We start from the raw sequence: 20,196 nt of genomic DNA on the forward strand, positions 1-20,196 counted from the left end.
CCAATCTGAAAGCAAAAGTATCCATTTTTATACCACACAGGGGGCACCCAGATTTGAACTGGGGAACTCTTGATCTGCAGTCAAATGCTCTACCACTGAGCTATACCCCCACAGTTGCACAGCTTTGCAGGAAACCCAAACAACACTCGGAAACATCTAGTTGGCTTTACAATTTGTGATGGTGAATTCAATTCTGAAAGTATCAAAACTATCAATATATATATTTCTCAGGGAACACACATAATTGAAAGGGAGACTTTTTCTTTAGCAGTAAAATGCTCTACCACTCAGCTTTACCACCCCAGCAAATTAAAGAAACCTGCCACCCACACAACAACATGCTTGGTGTATTTGACTTGAAAGTTTGCCATTGGCTGTTCAAATTTCAAAGTTTCAAACTTGGCCTTCATTGGCCTTAAGCTTCATGTAGTTGATTGGAAAGTTCAAACCTTACTTTAAATATGTATTTCACTGGGCAATTCATCAGTGAGTTAAACCTCTATAACAGTAAAAAGAGGCAGACTGACCACACACCTCAACAAAATATGTAGGCTTCATGTACTTGCCTTGAGATTTTATGACATTGTGTAGAAATCTGAAACTCTTAAACCTGGCCTTAAATGTTTTGTTCAGAGGGAACTCACATTTGAATTGGGGACCTCTTGATCTGCAGATAAAGACTTTATCACTGAGCTGTTCCAACCAGCCTGTAAAAAATGTCAGAAAGCTCAGACAACAATATGTGTCATGCATTTGACTTAAAAAATTGTAATGTCTCTTCCAATCTGAAAGCAAAAGTATCCATTTTTATACCCCACAGGGGGCACCCAGATTTGAACTGGGGACCTCTTGATCTGCAGTCAAATGCTCTACCACTGAGCTAGACCCCCACAGTTGCACAGCTTTGCAGGAAACCCAAACAACACTCGGAAACATCTAGTTGGCTTTACAATTTGTGATGGTGAATTCAATTCTGAAAGTATCAAAACTATCAATATATATATTTCTCAGGGAACACACATAATTGAAAGGGAGACTTTTTCTTTAGCAGTAAAATGCTCTACCACTCAGCTTTATCACCCCAGCAAATTAAAGAAACCTGCCACCCACACAACAACATGCTTGGTGTATTTGACTTGAAAGTTTGCCATTGGCTGTTCAAATTTCAAAGTTTCAAACTTGGCCTTCATTGGCCTTAAGCTTCATGTAGTTGATTGGAAAGTTCAAACCTTACTTTAAATATGTATTTCACTGGGCAATTCATCAGTGAGTTAAACCTCTATAACAGTAAAAAGAGGCAGACTGACCACACACCTCAACAAAATTTGTAGGCTTCATGTACTTGCCTTGAGATTTTATGACATTGTGTAGAAATCTGAAACTCTTAAACCTGGCCTTAAATGTTTTGTTCAGGGGGAACTCACATTTGAATTGGGGACCTCTTGATCTGCAGATAAAGACTTTATCACTGAGCTGTTCCAACCAGCCTGTAAAAAATGTCAGAAAGCTCAGACAACAATATGTGTCATGCATTTGACTTAAAAAATTGTAATGTCTCTTCCAATCTAAAAGCAAAAGTATCCATTTTTATACCACACAGGGGGCACCCAGATTTGAACAGGGGACCTCTTGATCTGCAGTCAAATGCTCTACCACTGAGCTAGACCCCCACAGTTGCACAGCTTTGCAGGAAACCCAAACAACACTCGGAAACATCTAGTTGGCTTTACAATTTGTGATGGTGAATTCAATTCTGAAAGTATCAAAACTATCAATATATATATTTCTCAGGGAACACACATCATTGAAAGGGAGACTTTTTCTTTAGCAGTAAAATGCTCTACCACTCAGCTTTACCACCCCAGCAAATTAAAGAAACCTGCCACCCACACAACAACATGCTTGGTGTATTTGACTTGAAAGTTTGCCATTGGCTGTTCAAATTTCAAAGTTTCAAACTTGACAACAATATGTGTCATGCATTTGACTTAAAAAATTGTAATGTCTCTTCCAATCTGAAAGCAAAAGTATCCATTTTTATACCCCACAGGAGGCACCCAGATTTGAACTGGGGACCTCTTGATCTGCAGTCAAATGCTCTACCACTGAGCTATACCCCCACAGTTGCACAGCTTTGCAGGAAACCCAAACAACACTCGGAAACATCTAGTTGGCTTTACAATTTGTGATGGTGAATTCAATTCTGAAAGTATCAAAACTATCAATATATATATTTCTCAGGGAACACACATAATTGAAAGGGAGACTTTTTCTTTAGCAGTAAAATGCTCTACCACTCAGCTTTACCACCCCAGCAAATTAAAGAAACCTGCCACCCACACAACAACATGCTTGGTGTATTTGACTTGAAAGTTTGCCATTGGCTGTTCAAATTTCAAAGTTTCAAACTTGGCCTTCATTGGCCTTAGGCTTCATGTAGTTGATTGGAAAGTTCAAACCTTACTTTAAATATGTATTTCACTGGGCAATTCATCAGTGAGTTAAACCTCTATAACAGTAAAAAGAGGCAGACTGACCACACACCTCAACAAAATATGTAGGCTTCATGTACTTGCCTTGAGATTTTATGACATTGTGTAGAAATCTGAAACTCTTAAACCTGGCCTTAAATGTTTTGTTCAGGGGGAACTCATATTTGAATTGGGGACCTCTTGATCTGCAGATAAAGACTTTATCACTGAGCTGTTCTAACCAGCCTGTAAAAAATGTCAGAAAGCTCAGACAACAATATGTGTCATGCATTTGACTTAAAAAATTGTAATGTCTCTTCCAATCTGAAAGCAAAAGTATCCATTTTTATACCACACAGGGAGCACCCAGATTTGAACTAGGGACCTCTTGATCTGCAGTCAAATGCTCTACCACTGACCTATACCCCTACAGTTGCACAGCTTTGCAGGAAACCCAAACAACACTCGGAAACATCTAGTTGGCTTTACAATTTGTGATGGTGAATTCAATTCTGAAAGTATCAAAACTATCAATATATATATTTCTCAGGGAACACACATAATTGAAAGGGAGACTTTTTCTTTAGCAGTAAAATGCTCTACCACTCAGCTTTACCACCCCAGCAAATTAAAGAAACCTGCCACCCACACAACAACATGCTTGGTGTATTTGACTTGAAAGTTTGCCATTGGCTGTTCAAATTTCAAAGTTTCAAACTTGGCCTTCATTGGCCTTAGGCTTCATGTAGTTGATTGGAAAGTTCAAACCTTACTTTAAATATGTATTTCACTGGGCAATTCATCAGTGAGTTAAACCTCTATAACAGTAAAAAGAGGCAGACTGACCACACACCTCAAAAAAATATGTAGGCTTCATGTACTTGCCTTGAGATTTTATGACATTGTGTAGAAATCTGAAACTCTTAAACCTGGCCTTAAATGTTTTGTTCAGGGGGAACTCATATTTGAATTGGGGACCTCTTGATCTGCAGATAAAGACTTTATCACTGAGCTGTTCCAACCAGCCTGTAAAAAATGTCAGAAAGCTCAGACAACAATATGTGTCATGCATTTGACTTAAAAAATTGTAATGTCTCTTCCAATCTGAAAGCAAAAGTATCCATTTTTATACCACACAGGGGGCAGCCAGATTTGAACTGGGGACCTCTTGATCTGCAGTCAAATGCTCTACCACTGAGCTATACCCCCACAGTTGCACAGCTTTGCAGGAAACCCAAACAACACTCGGAAACATCTAGTTGGCTTTACAATTTGTGATGGTGAATTCAATTCTGAAAGTATCAAAACTATCAATATATATATTTCTCAGGGAACACAAATAATTGAAAGGGAGACTTTTTCTTTAGCAGTAAAATGCTCTACCACTCAGCTTTACCACCCCAGCAAATTAAAGAAACCTGCCACCCACACAACAACATGCTTGGTGTATTTGACTTGAAAGTTTGCCATTGGCTGTTCAAATTTCAAAGTTTCAAACTTGGCCTTCATTGGCCTTAGGCTTCATGTAGTTGATTGGAAAGTTCAAACCTTACTTTAAATATGTATTTCACTGGGCAATTCATCAGTGAGTTAAACCTCTATAACAGTAAAAAGAGGCAGACTGACCACACACCTCAACAAAATATGTAGGCTTCATGTACTTGCCTTGAGATTTTATGACATTGTGTAGAAATCTGAAACTCTTAAACCTGGCCTTAAATGTTTTGTTCAGGGGGAACTCATATTTGAATTGGGGACCTCTTGATCTGCAGATAAAGACTTTATCACTGAGCTGTTCTAACCAGCCTGTAAAAAATGTCAGAAAGCTCAGACAACAATATGTGTCATGCATTTGACTTAAAAAATTGTAATGTCTCTTCCAATCTGAAAGCAAAAGTATCCATTTTTATACCACACAGGGAGCACCCAGATTTGAACTAGGGACCTCTTGATCTGCAGTCAAATGCTCTACCACTGACCTATACCCCTACAGTTGCACAGCTTTGCAGGAAACCCAAACAACACTCGGAAACATCTAGTTGGCTTTACAATTTGTGATGGTGAATTCAATTCTGAAAGTATCAAAACTATCAATATATATATTTCTCAGGGAACACACATAATTGAAAGGGAGACTTTTTCTTTAGCAGTAAAATGCTCTACCACTCAGCTTTACCACCCCAGCAAATTAAAGAAACCTGCCACCCACACAACAACATGCTTGGTGTATTTGACTTGAAAGTTTGCCATTGGCTGTTCAAATTTCAAAGTTTCAAACTTGGCCTTCATTGGCCTTAGGCTTCATGTAGTTGATTGGAAAGTTCAAACCTTACTTTAAATATGTATTTCACTGGGCAATTCATCAGTGAGTTAAACCTCTATAACAGTAAAAAGAGGCAGACTGACCACACACCTCAACAAAATATGTAGGCTTCATGTACTTGCCTTGAGATTTTATGACATTGTGTAGAAATCTGAAACTCTTAAACCTGGCCTTAAATGTTTTGTTCAGGGGGAACTCACATTTGAATTGGGGACCTCTTGATCTGCAGATAAAGACTTTATCACTGAGCTGTTCCAACCAGCCTGTAAAAAATGTCAGAAAGCTCAGACAACAATATGTGTCATGCATTTGACTTAAAAAATTGTAATGTCTCTTCCAATCTGAAAGCAAAAGTATCCATTTTTATACCACACAGGGGGCACCCAGATTTGAACTGGGGACCTCTTGATCTGCAGTCAAATGCTCTACCACTGAGCTACACCCCCACAGTTGCACAGCTTTGCAGGAAACCCAAACAACACTCGGAAACATCTAGTTGGCTTTACAATTTGTGATGGTGAATTCAATTCTGAAAGTATCAAAACTATCAATATATATATTTCTCAGGGAACACACATAATTGAAATGGAGACTTTTTCTTTAGCAGTAAAATGCTCTACCACTCAGCTTTACCACCCCAGCAAATTAAAGAAACCTGCCACCCACACAACAACATGCTTGGTGTATTTGACTTGAAAGTTTGCCATTGTCTGTTCAAATTTCAACGTTTCAAACTTGACAACAATATGTGTCATGCATTTGACTTAAAAAATTGTATTGTCTCTTCCAATCTGAAAGCAAAAGTATCCATTTTTATACCACACAGGGGGCACCCAGATTTGAACTGGGGACCTCTTGATCTGCAGTCAAATGCTCTACCACTGAGCTATACCCCTACAGTTGCACAGCTTTGCAGGAAACCCAAACAACACTCGGAAACATCTAGTTGGCTTTACAATTTGTGATGGTGAATTCAATTCTGAAAGTATCAAAACTATCAATATATATATTTCTCAGGGAACACACATAATTGAAAGGGAGACTTTTTCTTTAGCAGTAAAATGCTCTACCACTCAGCTTTACCACCCCAGCAAATTAAAGAAACCTGCCACCCACACAACAACATGCTTGGTGTATTTGACTTGAAAGTTTGCCATTGGCTGTTCAAATTTCAAAGTTTCAAACTTGACAACAATATGTGTCATGCATTTGACTTAAAAAATTGTAATGTCTCTTCCAATCTGAAAGCAAAAGTATCCATTTTTATACCCCACAGGGGGCACCCAGATTTGAACTGGGGACCTCTTGATCTGCAGTCAAATGCTCTACCACTGAGCTAGACCCCCACAGTTGCGCAGCTTTGCAGGAAACCCATACAACACTCGGAAACATCTAGTTGGCTTTACAATTTGTGATGGTGACTTCAATTCTGAAAGTATCAAAACTATCAATATATATATTTCTCAGGGAACACACAAAATTGAAAGGGAGACTTTTTCTTTAGCAGTAAAATGCTCTACCACTCAGCTTTACCACCCCAGCAAATTAAAGAAACCTGCCACCCACACAACAACATGCTTGGTGTATTTGACTTGAAAGTTTGCCATTGGCTGTTCAAATTTCAAAGTTTCAAACTTGGCCTTCATTGGCCTTAAGCTTCATGTAGTTGATTGGAAAGTTCAAACCTTACTTTAAATATGTATTTCACTGGGCAATTCATCAGTGAGTCAAACCTCTATAACAGTAAAAAGAGGCAGACTGACCACACACCTCAACAAAATATGTAGGCTTCATGTACTTGCCTTGAGATTTTATGACATTGTGTAGAAATCTGAAACTCTTAAACCTGGCCTTAAATGTTTTGTTCAGGGGGAACTCACATTTGAATTGGGGACCTCTTGATCTGCAGATAAAGACTTTATCACTGAGCTGTTCCAACCAGCTTGTAAAAAATGTCAGAAAGCTCAGACAACAATATGTGTCATGCATTTGACTTAAAAAATTGTAATGTCTCTTCCAATCTGAAAGCAAAAGTATCCATTTTTATACACACAGGGGGCACCCAGATTTGAACTGGGGACCTCTTGATCTGCAGTCAAATGCTCTACCACTGAGCTATACCCCCACAGTTGCACAGATTTGCAGGAAACCCAAACAACACTCGGAAACATCTAGTTGGCTTTACAATTTGTGATGGTGAATTCAATTCTGAAAGTATCAAAACTATCAATATATATATTTCTCAGGGAACACACATAATTGAAAGGGAGACTTTTTCTTTAGCAGTAAAATGCTCTACCACTCAGCTTTACCACCCCAGCAAATTAAAGAAACCTGCCACCCACACAACAACATGCTTGGTGTATTTGACTTGAAAGTTTGCCATTGGCTGTTCAAATTTCAATGTTTCAAACTTGACAACAATATGTGTCATGCATTTGACTTAAAAAATTGTAATGTCTCTTCCAATCTGAAAGCAAAAGTATCCATTTTTATACCACACAGGGGGCACCCAGATTTGAACTGGGGACCTCTTGATCTGCAGTCAAATGCTCTACCACTGAGCTATACCCCCACAGTTGCACAGCTTTGCAGGAAACCCAAACAACACTCGGAAACATCTAGTTGGCTTTACAATTTGTGATGGTGAATTCAATTCTGAAAGTATCAAAACTATCAATATATATATTTCTCAGGGAACACACATCATTGAAAGGGAGACTTTTTCTTTAGCAGTAAAATGCTCTACCACTCAGCTTTACCACCCCAGCAAATTAAAGAAACCTGCCACCCACACAACAACATGCTTGGTGTATTTGACTTGAAAGTTTGCCATTGGCTGTTCAAATTTCAAAGTTTCTAACTTGGCCTTCATTGGCCTTAAGCTTCATGTAGTTGATTGGAAAGTTCAAAACTTACTTTAAATATGTATTTCACTGGGCAATTCATCAGTGAGTTAAACCTCTATAACAGTAAAAAGAGGCAGACTGACCACACACCTCAACAAAATATGTAGGCTTCATGTACTTGCCTTGAGATTTTATGACATTGTGTAGAAATCTGAAACTCTTAAACCTGGCCTTAAATGTTTTGTTCAGGGGGAACTCACATTTGAATTGGGGACCTCTTGATCTGCAGATAAAGACTTTATCACTGAGCTGTTCCAACCAGCCTGTAAAAAATGTCAGAAAGCTCAGACAACAATATGTGTCATGCATTTGACTTAAAAAATTGTAATGTCTCTTCCAATCTGAAAGCAAAAGTATCCATTTTCATACCCCACAGGGGGCACCCAGATTTGAACTGGGGACCTCTTGATCTGCAGTCAAATGCTCTACCACTGAGCTAGACCCCAACAGTTGCGCAGCTTTGCAGGAAACCCATACAACACTCGGAAACATCTAGTTGGCTTTACAATTTGTGATGGTGAATTCAATTCTGAAAGTATCAAAACTATCAATATATATATTTCTCAGGGAACACACATAATTGAAAGGGAGACTTTTTCTTTAGCAGTAAAATGCTCTACCACTCAGCTTTACCACCCCAGCAAATTAAAGAAACCTGCCACCCACACAACAACATGCTTGGTGTATTTGACTTGAAAGTTTGCCATTGGCTGTTCAAATTTCAAAGTTTCAAACTTGACAACAATATGTGTCATGCATTTGACTTAAAAAATTGTAATGTCTCTTCCAATCTGAAAGCAAAAGTATCCATTTTTATACCACACAGGGGGCACCCAGATTTGAACTGGGGACCTCTTGATCTGCAGTCAAATGCTCTACCACTGAGCTATACCCCCACAGTTGCACAGCTTTGCAGGAAACCCAAACAACACTCGGAAACATCTAGTTGGCTTTACAATTTGTGATGGTGAATTCAATTCTGAAAGTATCAAAACTATCAATATATATATTTCTCAGGGAACACACATAATTGAAAGGGAGACTTTTTCTTTAGCAGTAAAATGCTCTACCACTCAGCTTTACCACCCCAGCAAATTAAAGAAACCTGCCACCCACACAACAACATGCTTTGTGTATTTGACTTGAAAGTTTGCCATTGGCTGTTCAAATTTCAAAGTTTCTAACTTGGCCTTCATTGGCCTTAAGCTTCATGTAGTTGATTGGAAAGTTCAAAACTTACTTTAAATATGTATTTCACTGGGCAATTCATCAGTGAGTTAAACCTCTATAACAGTAAAAAGAGGCAGACTGACCACACACCTCAACAAAATATGTAGGCTTCATGTACTTGCCTTGAGATTTTATGACATTGTGTAGAAATCTGAAACTCTTAAACCTGGCCTTAAATGTTTTGTTCAGGGGGAACTCACATTTGAATTGGGGACCTCTTGATCTGCAGATAAAGACTTTATCACTGAGCTGTTCCAACCAGCCTGTAAAAAATGTCAGAAAGCTCAGACAACAATATGTGTCATGCATTTGACTTAAAAAATTGTAATGTCTCTTCCAATCTGAAAGCAAAAGTATCCATTTTTATACCCCACAGGGAGCACCCAGATTTGAACTGGGGACCTCTTGATCTGCAGTCAAATGCTCTACCACTGAGCTAGACCCCGACAGTTGCGCAGCTTTGCAGGAAACCCATACAACACTCGGAAACATCTAGTTGGCTTTACAATTTGTGATGGTGAATTCAATTCTGAAAGTATCAAAACTATCAATATATATATTTCTCAGGGAACACACATAATTGAAAGGGAGACTTTTTCTTTAGCAGTAAAATGCTCTACCACTCAGCTTTACCACCCCAGCAAATTAAAGAAACCTGCCACCCACACAACAACATGCTTGGTGTATTTGACTTGAAAGTTTGCCATTGGCTGTTCAAATTTCAAAGTTTCAAACTTGACAACAATATGTGTCATGCATTTGACTTAAAAAATTGTAATGTCTCTTCCAATCTGAAAGCAAAAGTATCCATTGTTATACCCCACAGGGGGCACCCAGATTTGAACTGGGGACCTCTTGATCTGCAGTCAAATGCTCTACCACTGAGCTATACCCCCACAGTTGCACAGCTTTGCAGGAAACCCAAACAACACTCGGAAACATCTAGTTGGCTTTACAATTTGTGATGGTGAATTCAATTCTGAAAGTATCAAAACTATCAATATATATATTTCTCAGGGAACACACATAATTGAAAGGGAGACTTTTTCTTTAGCAGTAAAATGCTCTACCACTCAGCTTTACCACCCCAGCAAATTAAAGAAACCTGCCACCCACACAACAACATGCTTGGTGTATTTGACTTGAAAGTTTGCCATTGGCTGTTCAAATTTCAAAGTTTCAAACTTGGCCTTCATTGGCCTTAAGCTTCATGTAGTTGATTGGAAAGTTCAAACCTTACTTTAAATATGTATTTCACTGGGCAATTCATCAGTGAGTTAAACCTCTATAACAGTAAAAAGAGGCAGACTGACCACACACCTCAACAAAATATGTAGGCTTCATGTACTTGCCTTGAGATTTTATGACATTGTGTAGAAATCTGAAACTCTTAAACCTGGCCTTAAATGTTTTGTTCAGAGGGAACTCACATTTGAATTGGGGACCTCTTGATCTGCAGATAAAGACTTTATCACTGAGCTGTTCCAACCAGCCTGTAAAAAATGTCAGAAAGCTCAGACAACAATATGTGTCATGCATTTGACTTAAAAAATTGTAATGTCTCTTCCAATCTGAAAGCAAAAGTATCCATTTTTATACCCCACAGGGGGCACCCAGATTTGAACTGGGGACCTCTTGATCTGCAGTCAAATGCTCTACCACTGAGCTAGACCCCCACAGTTGCACAGCTTTGCAGGTAACCCGAACAACACTCGGAAACATCTAGTTGGCTTTACAATTTGTGACGGTGAATTCAATTCTGAAAGTATCAAAACTATCAATATATATATTTCTCAGGGAACACACATAATTGAAAGGGAGACTTTTTCTTTAGCAGTAAAATGCTCTACCACTCAGCTTTACCACCCCAGCAAATTAAAGAAACCTGCCACCCACACAACAACATGCTTGGTGTATTTGACTTGAAAGTTTGCCATTGGCTGTTCAAATTTCAAAGTTTCAAACTTGACAACAATATGTGTCATGCATTTGACTTAAAAAATTGTAATGTCTCTTCCAATCTGAAAGCAAAAGTATTCATTTTTTACCACACAGGGGGCACCCAGATTTGAACTGGGGACCTCTTGATCTGCAGTCAAATGCTCTACCACTGAGCTAGACCCCCACAGTTGCACAGCTTTGCAGGAAACCCAAACAACACTCGGAAACATCTAGTTGGCTTTACAATTTGTGATGGTGAATTCAATTCTGAAAGTATCAAAACTATCAATATATATATTTCTCAGGGAACACACATAATTGAAAGGGAGACTTTTTCTTTAGCAGTAAAATGCTCTACCACTCAGCTTTACCACCCCAGCAAATTAAAGAAACCTGCCACCAACACAACAACATGCTTTGTATATTTGACTTGAAAGTTTGCCATTGGCTGTTCAAATTTCAAAGTTTCAAACTTGACAACAATATGTGTCATGCATTTGACTTAAAAAATTGTAATGTCTCTTCCAATCTGAAAGCAAAAGTATCCATTTTTATACCCCACAGGGGGCACCCAGATTTGAACTGGGGACCTCTTGATCTGCAGTCAAATGCTCTACCACTGAGCTATACCCCCACAGTTGCACAGCTTTGCAGGAAACCCAAACAACACTCGGAAACATCTAGTTGGCTTTACAATTTGTGATGGTGAATTCAATTCTGAAAGTATCAAAACTATCAATATATATATTTCTCAGGGAACACACATAATTGAAAGGGAGACTTTTTCTTTAGCAGTAAAATGCTCTACCACTCAGCTTTACCACCCCAGCAAATTAAAGAAACCTGCCACCCACACAACAACATGCTTGGTGTATTTGACTTGAAAGTTTGCCATTGGCTGTTCAAATTTCAAAGTTTCAAACTTGGCCTTCATTGGCCTTAAGCTTCATGTAGTTGATTGGAAAGTTCAAACCTTACTTTAAATATGTATTTCACTGGGCAATTCATCAGTGAGTTAAACCTCTATAACAGTAAAAAGAGGCAGACTGACCACACACCTCAACAAAATATGTAGGCTTCATGTACTTGCCTTGAGATTTTATGACATTGTGTAGAAATCTGAAACTCTTAAACCTGGCCTTAAATGTTTTGTTCAGGGGGAACTCACATTTGAATTGGGGACCTCTTGATCTGCAGATAAAGACTTTATCACTGAGCTGTTCCAACCAGCCTGTAAAAAATGTCAGAAAGCTCAGACAACAATATGTGTCATGCATTTGACTTAAAAAATTGTAATGTCTCTTCCAATCTAAAAGCAAATGTATCCATTTTTATACCACACAGGGGGCACCCAGATTTGAACAGGGGACCTCTTGATCTGCAGTCAAATGCTCTACCACTGAGCTAGACCCCCACAGTTGCACAGCTTTGCAGGAAACCCAAACAACACTCGGAAACATCTAGTTGGCTTTACAATTTGTGATGGTGAATTCAATTCTGAAAGTATCAAAACTATCAATATATATATTTCTCAGGGAACACACATAATTGAAAGGGAGACTTTTTCTTTAGCAGTAAAATGCTCTACCACTCAGCTTTACCACCCCAGCAAATTAAAGAAACCTGCCACCCACACAACAACATGCTTTGTGTATTTGACTTGAAAGTTTGCCATTGGCTGTTCAAATTTCAAAGTTTCAAACTTGACAACAATATGTGTCATGCATTTGACTTAAAAAATTGTAATGTCTCTTCCAATCTGAAAGCAAAAGTATCCATTTTTTACCACACAGGGGGCACCCACATTTGAACTGGGGACCTCTTGATCTGCAGTCAAATGCTCTACCACTGAGCTAGACCCCCACAGTTGCACAGCTTTGCAGGAAACCCAAACAACACTCGGAAACATCTAGTTGGCTTTACAATTTGTGATGGTGAATTCAATTCTGAAAGTATCAAAACTATCAATATATATATTTCTCAGGGAACACACATAATTGAAAGGGAGACTTTTTCTTTAGCAGTAAAATGCTCTACCACTCAGCTTTACCACCCCAGCAAATTAAAGAAACCTGCCACCAACACAACAACATGCTTTGTATATTTGACTTGAAAGTTTGCCATTGGCTGTTCAAATTTCAAAGTTTCAAACTTGACAACAATATGTGTCATGCATTTGACTTAAAAAATTGTAATGTCTCTTCCAATCTGAAAGCAAAAGTATCCATTTTTATACCCCACAGGGGGCACCCAGATTTGAACTGGGGACCTCTTGATCTGCAGTCAAATGCTCTACCACTGAGCTATACCCCCACAGTTGCACAGCTTTGCAGGAAACCCAAACAACACTCGGAAACATCTAGTTGGCTTTACAATTTGTGATGGTGAATTCAATTCTGAAAGTATCAAAACTATCAATATATATATTTCTCAGGGAACACACATAATTGAAAGGGAGACTTTTTCTTTAGCAGTAAAATGCTCTACCACTCAGCTTTACCACCCCAGCAAATTAAAGAAACCTGCCACCCACACAACAACATGCTTGGTGTATTTGACTTGAAAGTTTGCCATTGGCTGTTCAAATTTCAAAGTTTCAAACTTGGCCTTCATTGGCCTTAAGCTTCATGTAGTTGATTGGAAAGTTCAAACCTTACTTTAAATATGTATTTCACTGGGCAATTCATCAGTGAGTTAAACCTCTATAACAGTAAAAAGAGGCAGACTGACCACACACCTCAACAAAATATGTAGGCTTCATGTACTTGCCTTGAGATTTTATGACATTGTGTAGAAATCTGAAACTCTTAAACCTGGCCTTAAATGTTTTGTTCAGGGGGAACTCACATTTGAATTGGGGACCTCTTGATCTGCAGATAAAGACTTTATCACTGAGCTGTTCCAACCAGCCTGTAAAAAATGTCAGAAAGCTCAGACAACAATATGTGTCATGCATTTGACTTAAAAAATTGTAATGTCTCTTCCAATCTAAAAGCAAAAGTATCCATTTTTATACCACACAGGGGGCACCCAGATTTGAACAGGGGACCTCTTGATCTGCAGTCAAATGCTCTACCACTGAGCTAGACCCCCACAGTTGCGCAGCTTTGCAGGAAACCCAAACAACACTCGGAAACATCTAGTTGGCTTTACAATTTGTGATGGTGAATTCAATTCTGAAAGTATCAAAACTATCAATATATATATTTCTCAGGGAACACACATAATTGAAAGGGAGACTTTTTCTTTAGCAGTAAAATGCTCTACCACTCAGCTTTACCACCCCAGCAAATTAAAGAAACCTGCCACCCACACAACAACATGCTTTGTGTATTTGACTTGAAACTTTGCCATTGGCTGTTCAAATTTCAAAGTTTCAAACTTGACAACAATATGTGTCATGCATTTGATTTAAAAAATTGTAATGTCTCTTCCAATCTGAAAGCAAAAGTATCCATTTTTATACCCCACAGGAGGCACCCAGATTTGAACTGGGGACCTCTTGATCTGCAGTCAAATGCTCTACCACTGAGCTATACCCCCACAGTTGCACAGCTTTGCAGGAAACCCAAACAACACTCGGAAACATCTAGTTGGCTTTACAATTTGTGACGGTGAATTCAATTCTGAAAGTATCAAAACTATCAATATATATATTTCTCAGGGAACACACATAATTGAAAGGGAGACTTTTTCTTTAGCAGTAAAATGCTCTACCACTCAGCTTTACCACCCCAGCAAATTAAAGAAACCTGCCACCCACACAACAACATGCTTGGTGTATTTGACTTGAAAGTTTGCCATTGGCTGTTCAAATTTCAAAGTTTCAAACTTGACAACAATATGTGTCATGCATTTGACTTAAAAAATTGTAATGTCTCTTCCAATCTGAAAGCAAAAGTATCCATTTTTATACCACACAGGGGGCACCCAGATTTGAACTGGGGACCTCTTGATCTGCAGTCAAATGCTCTACCACTGAGCTAGACCCCCACAGTTGCACAGCTTTGCAGGAAACCCAAACAACACTCGGAAACATCTAGTTGGCTTTACAATTTGTGATGGTGAATTCAATTCTGAAAGTATCAAAACTATCAATATATATATTTCTCAGGGAACACACATAATTGAAAGGGAGACTTTTTCTTTAGCAGTAAAATGCTCTACCACTCAGCTTTACCACCCCAGCAAATTAAAGAAACCTGCCACCCACACAACAACATGCTTGGTGTATTTGACTTGAAAGTTTGCCATTGGCTGTTCAAATTTCAAAGTTTCAAACTTGACAACAATATGTGTCATGCATTTGACTTAAAAAATTGTAATGTCTCTTCCAATCTGAAAGCAAAAGTATCCATTTTTATACCCCACAGGGGGCACCCAGATTTGAACTGGGGACCTCTTGATCTGCAGTCAAATGCTCTACCACTGAGCTATACCCCCACAGTTGCACAGCTTTGCAGGAAACCCAAACAACACTCGGAAACATCTAGTTGGCTTTACAATTTGTGATGGTGAATTCAATTCTGAAAGTATCAAAACTATCAATATATATATTTCTCAGGGAACACACATAATTGAAAGGGAGACTTTTTCTTTAGCAGTAAAATGCTCTACCACTCAGCTTTACCACCCCAGCAAATTAAAGAAACCTGCCACCCACACAACAACATGCTTGGTGTATTTGACTTGAAAGTTTGCCATTGGCTGTTCAAATTTCAAAGTTTCAAACTTGGCCTTCATTGGCCTTAAGCTTCATGTAGTTGATTGGAAAGTTCAAACCTTACTTTAAATATGTATTTCACTGGGCAATTCATCAGTGAGTTAAACCTCTATAACAGTAAAAAGAGGCAGACTGACCACACACCTCAACAAAATATGTAGGCTTCATGTACTTGCCTTGAGATTTTATGACATTGTGTAGAAATCTGAAACTCTTAAACCTGGCCTTAAATGTTTTGTTCAGGGGGAACTCACATTTGAATTGGGGACCTCTTGATCTGCAGATAAAGACTTTATCACTGAGCTGTTCCAACCAGCCTGTAAAAAATGTCAGAAAGCTCAGACAACAATATGTGTCATGCATTTGACTTAAAAAATTGTAATGTCTCTTCCAATCTAAAAGCAAAAGTATCCATTTTTATACCACACAGGGGGCACCCAGATTTGAACAGGGGACCTCTTGATCTGCAGTCAAATGCTCTACCACTGAGCTAGACCCCCACAGTTGCACAGCTTTGCAGGAAACCCAAACAACACTCGGAAACATCTAGTTGGCTTTACAATTTGTGATGGTGAATTCAATTCTGAAAGTATCAAAACTATCAATATATATATTTCTCAGGGAACACACATAATTGAAAGGGAGACTTTTTCTTTAGCAGTAAAATGCTCTACCACTCAGCTTTACCACCCCAGCAAATTAAAGAAACCTGCCACCCACACAACAACATGCTTTGTGTATTTGACTTGAAACTTTGCCATTGGCTGTTCAAATTTCAAAGTTTCAAACTTGACAACAATATGTGTCATGCATTTGACTTAAAAAATTGTAATGTCTCTTCCAATCTGAAAGCAAAAGTATCCATTTTTATACCCCACAGGAGGCACCCAGATTTGAACTGGGGACCTCTTGATCTGCAGTCAAATGCTCTACCACTGAGCTATACCCCCACAGTTGCACAGCTTTGCAGGAAACCCAAACAACACTCGGAAACATCTAGTTGGCTTTACAATTTGTGACGGTGAATTCAATTCTGAAAGTATCAAAACTATCAATATATATATTTCTCAGGGAACACACATAATTGAAAGGGAGACTTTTTCTTTAGCAGTAAAATGCTCTACCACTCAGCTTTACCACCCCAGCAAATTAAAGAAACCTGCCACCCACACAACAACATGCTTGGTGTATTTGACTTGAAAGTTTGCCATTGGCTGTTCAAATTTCAAAGTTTCAAACTTGACAACAATATGTGTCATGCATTTGACTTAAAAAATTGTAATGTCTCTTCCAATCTGAAAGCAAAAGTATCCATTTTTATACCACACAGGGGGCACCCAGATTTGAACTGGGGACCTCTTGATCTGCAGTCAAATGCTCTACCACTGAGCTAGACCCCCACAGTTGCACAGCTTTGCAGGAAACCCAAACAACACTCGGAAACATCTAGTTGGCTTTACAATTTGTGATGGTGAATTCAATTCTGAAAGTATCAAAACTATCAATATATATATTTCTCAGGGAACACACATAATTGAAAGGGAGACTTTTTCTTTAGCAGTAAAATGCTCTACCACTCAGCTTTACCACCCCAGCAAATTAAAGAAACCTGCCACCCACACAACAACATGCTTGGTGTATTTGACTTGAAAGTTTGCCATTGGCTGTTCAAATTTCAAAGTTTCAAACTTGGCCTTCATTGGCCTTAAGCTTCATGTAGTTGATTGGAAAGTTCAAACCTTACTTTAAATATGTATTTCACTGGGCAATTCATCAGCGAGTTAAACCTCTATAACAGTAAAAAGAGGCAGACTGACCACACACCTCAACAAAATATGTAGGCTTCATGTACTTGCCTTGAGATTTTATGACATTGTGTAGAAATCTGAAACTCTTAAACCTGGCCTTAAATGTTTTGTTCAGAGGGAACTCACATTTGAATTGGGGACCTCTTGATCTGCAGATAAAGACTTTATCACTGAGCTGTTCCAACCAGCCTGTAAAAAATGTCAGAAAGCTCAGACAACAATATGTGTCATGCATTTGACTTAAAAAATTGTAATGTCTCTTCCAATCTGAAAGCAAAAGTATCCATTTTTATACCACACAGGGGGCACCCAGATTTGAACTGGGGACCTCTTGATCTGCAGTCAAATGCTCTACCACTGAGCTAGACCCCCACAGTTGCACAGCTTTGCAGGAAACCCAAACAACACTCGGAAACATCTAGTTGGCTTTACAATTTGTGATGGTGAATTCAATTCTGAAAGTATCAAAACTATCAATATATATATTTCTCTGGGAACACACATAATTGAAAGGGAGACTTTTTCTTTAGCAGTAAAATGCTCTACCACTCAGCTTTACCACCCCAGCAAATTAAAGAAACCTGCCACCCACACAACAACATGCTTTGTGTATTTGACTTGAAAGTTTGCCATTGGCTGTTCAAATTTCAAAGTTTCAAACTTGACAACAATATGTGTCATGCATTTGACTTAAAAAATTGTAATGTCTCTTCCAATCTGAAAGCAAAAGTATCCATTTTTATACCCCACAGGAGGCACCCAGATTTGAACTGGGGACCTCTTGATCTGCAGTCAAATGCTCTACCACTGAGCTATACCCCCACAGTTGCACAGCTTTGCAGGAAACCCAAACAACACTCGGAAACATCTAGTTGGCTTTACAATTTGTGATGGTGAATTCAATTCTGAAAGTATCAAAACTATCAATATATATATTTCTCAGGGAACACACATAATTGAAAGGGAGACTTTTTCTTTAGCAGTAAAATGCTCTACCACTCAGCTTTACCACCCCAGCAAATTAAAGAAACCTGCCACCCACACAACAACATGCTTGGTGTATTTGACTTGAAAGTTTGCCATTGGCTGTTCAAATTTCAAAGTTTCTAACTTGGCCTTCATTGGCCTTAAGCTTCATGTAGTTGATTGGAAAGTTCAAACCTTACTTTAAATATGTATTTCACTGGGCAATTCATCAGTGAGTTAAACCTCTATAACAGTAAAAAGAGGCAGACTGACCACACACCTCAACAAAATATGTAGGCTTCATGTACTTGCCTTGAGATTTTATGACATTGTGTAGAAATCTGAAACTCTTAAACCTGGCCTTAAATGTTTGTTCAGGGGGAACTCACATTTGAATTGGGGACCTCTTGATCTGCAGATAAAGACTTTATCACTGAGCTGTTCCAACCAGCCTGTAAAAAATGTCAGAAAGCTCAGACAACAATATGTGTCATGCATTTGACTTAAAAAATTGTAATGTCTCTTCCAATCTGAAAGCAAAAGTATCCATTTTTATACCCCACAGGGGGCACCCAGATTTGAACTGGGGACCTCTTGATCTGCAGTCAAACGCTCTACCACTGAGCTAGACCCCCACAGTTGCACAGCTTTGCAGGAAACCCAAACAACACTCGGAAACATCTAGTTGGCTTTACAATTTGTGACGGTGAATTCAGTTCTGAAAGTATCAAAACTATCAATATATATATTTCTCAGGGAACACACATAATTGAAAGGGAGACTTTTTCTTTAGCAGTAAAATGCTCTACCACTCAGCTTTACCACCCCAGCAAATTAAAGAAACCTGCCACCCACACAACAACATGCTTGGTGTATTTGACTTGAAAGTTTGCCATTGGCTGTTCAAATTTCAAAGTTTCAAACTTGACAACAATATGTGTCATGCATTTGACTTAAAAAATTGTAATGTCTCTTCCAATCTGAAAGCAAAAGTATCCATTTTTATACCACACAGGGGGCACCCAGATTTGAACTGGGGACCTCTTGATCTGCAGTCAAATGCTCTACCACTGAGCTATACCCCCACAGTTGCACAGCTTTGCAGGAAACCCAAACAACACTCGGAAACATCTAGTTGGCTTTACAATTTGTGATGGTGAATTCAATTCTGAAAGTATCAAAACTATCAATATATATATTTCTCAGGGAACACACATCATTGAAAGGGAGACTTTTTCTTTAGCAGTAAAATGCTCTACCACTCAGCTTTACCACCCCAGCAAATTAAAGAAACCTGCCACCCACACAACAACATGCTTGGTGTATTTGACTTGAAAGTTTGCCATTGGCTGTTCAAATTTCAAAGTTTCAAACTTGACAACAATATGTGTCATGCATTTGACTTAAAAAATTGTAATGTCTCTTCCAATCTGAAAGCAAAAGTATCCATTTTTATACCACACAGGGGGCACCCAGATTTGAACTGGTTACCTCTTGATCTGCAGTCAAATGCTCTACCACTGAGCTATACCCCCACAGTTGCACAGCTTTGCAGGAAACCCAAACAACACTCGGAAACATCTAGTTGGCTTTACAATTTGTGATGGTGAATTCAATTCTGAAAGTATCAAAACTATCAATATATATATTTCTCAGGGAACACACATAATTGAAAGGGAGACTTTTTCTTTAGCAGTAAAATGCTCTACCACTCAGCTTTACCACCCCAGCAAATTAAAGAAACCTGCCACCCACACAACAACATGCTTTGTGTATTTGACTTGAAAGTTTGCCATTGGCTGTTCAAATTTCAAAGTTTCAAACT

The 20,196-nt window shown here is 38.7% G+C and overlaps 17 non-coding genes across 17 annotated transcripts; all 17 read right to left on the minus strand.

The window, feature by feature from the left end:
- Positions 1 to 38: 38 nt before the first annotated feature.
- On the minus strand, positions 39 to 110 carry trnac-gca (transfer RNA cysteine (anticodon GCA)). Its single transcript has one exon. It is a non-coding gene; the product is annotated as a tRNA-Cys (tRNA).
- Positions 111 to 2,048: 1,938 nt separating this feature from the next.
- Positions 2,049 to 2,120, minus strand: trnac-gca (transfer RNA cysteine (anticodon GCA)). Its single transcript has one exon. It is a non-coding gene; the product is annotated as a tRNA-Cys (tRNA).
- Positions 2,121 to 3,608: 1,488 nt separating this feature from the next.
- trnac-gca (transfer RNA cysteine (anticodon GCA)) lies at positions 3,609 to 3,680 on the minus strand. The gene has a single exon. It is a non-coding gene; the product is annotated as a tRNA-Cys (tRNA).
- A 1,488-nt stretch (positions 3,681 to 5,168) lies between these two features.
- trnac-gca (transfer RNA cysteine (anticodon GCA)) lies at positions 5,169 to 5,240 on the minus strand. Its single transcript has one exon. It is a non-coding gene; the product is annotated as a tRNA-Cys (tRNA).
- Positions 5,241 to 5,618: 378 nt separating this feature from the next.
- trnac-gca (transfer RNA cysteine (anticodon GCA)) lies at positions 5,619 to 5,690 on the minus strand. Its single transcript has one exon. It is a non-coding gene; the product is annotated as a tRNA-Cys (tRNA).
- A 1,157-nt stretch (positions 5,691 to 6,847) lies between these two features.
- trnac-gca (transfer RNA cysteine (anticodon GCA)) lies at positions 6,848 to 6,919 on the minus strand. The gene has a single exon. It is a non-coding gene; the product is annotated as a tRNA-Cys (tRNA).
- A 378-nt stretch (positions 6,920 to 7,297) lies between these two features.
- Positions 7,298 to 7,369, minus strand: trnac-gca (transfer RNA cysteine (anticodon GCA)). Its single transcript has one exon. It is a non-coding gene; the product is annotated as a tRNA-Cys (tRNA).
- Positions 7,370 to 8,527: 1,158 nt separating this feature from the next.
- On the minus strand, positions 8,528 to 8,599 carry trnac-gca (transfer RNA cysteine (anticodon GCA)). The gene has a single exon. It is a non-coding gene; the product is annotated as a tRNA-Cys (tRNA).
- Positions 8,600 to 9,757: 1,158 nt separating this feature from the next.
- trnac-gca (transfer RNA cysteine (anticodon GCA)) lies at positions 9,758 to 9,829 on the minus strand. The gene has a single exon. It is a non-coding gene; the product is annotated as a tRNA-Cys (tRNA).
- A 1,607-nt stretch (positions 9,830 to 11,436) lies between these two features.
- Positions 11,437 to 11,508, minus strand: trnac-gca (transfer RNA cysteine (anticodon GCA)). Its single transcript has one exon. It is a non-coding gene; the product is annotated as a tRNA-Cys (tRNA).
- Positions 11,509 to 13,115: 1,607 nt separating this feature from the next.
- Positions 13,116 to 13,187, minus strand: trnac-gca (transfer RNA cysteine (anticodon GCA)). Its single transcript has one exon. It is a non-coding gene; the product is annotated as a tRNA-Cys (tRNA).
- A 1,158-nt stretch (positions 13,188 to 14,345) lies between these two features.
- trnac-gca (transfer RNA cysteine (anticodon GCA)) lies at positions 14,346 to 14,417 on the minus strand. Its single transcript has one exon. It is a non-coding gene; the product is annotated as a tRNA-Cys (tRNA).
- Positions 14,418 to 15,245: 828 nt separating this feature from the next.
- On the minus strand, positions 15,246 to 15,317 carry trnac-gca (transfer RNA cysteine (anticodon GCA)). The gene has a single exon. It is a non-coding gene; the product is annotated as a tRNA-Cys (tRNA).
- A 1,158-nt stretch (positions 15,318 to 16,475) lies between these two features.
- trnac-gca (transfer RNA cysteine (anticodon GCA)) lies at positions 16,476 to 16,547 on the minus strand. The gene has a single exon. It is a non-coding gene; the product is annotated as a tRNA-Cys (tRNA).
- A 1,608-nt stretch (positions 16,548 to 18,155) lies between these two features.
- On the minus strand, positions 18,156 to 18,227 carry trnac-gca (transfer RNA cysteine (anticodon GCA)). Its single transcript has one exon. It is a non-coding gene; the product is annotated as a tRNA-Cys (tRNA).
- Positions 18,228 to 18,934: 707 nt separating this feature from the next.
- On the minus strand, positions 18,935 to 19,006 carry trnac-gca (transfer RNA cysteine (anticodon GCA)). The gene has a single exon. It is a non-coding gene; the product is annotated as a tRNA-Cys (tRNA).
- A 378-nt stretch (positions 19,007 to 19,384) lies between these two features.
- Positions 19,385 to 19,456, minus strand: trnac-gca (transfer RNA cysteine (anticodon GCA)). The gene has a single exon. It is a non-coding gene; the product is annotated as a tRNA-Cys (tRNA).
- Between the last annotated feature and the right edge of the window lie 740 nt (positions 19,457 to 20,196).

The sequence above is a fragment of the Salminus brasiliensis genome, chromosome 3, assembly GCF_030463535.1.
Source record: "Salminus brasiliensis chromosome 3, fSalBra1.hap2, whole genome shotgun sequence".
Lineage (NCBI taxonomy): Eukaryota > Metazoa > Chordata > Actinopteri > Characiformes > Bryconidae > Salminus > Salminus brasiliensis.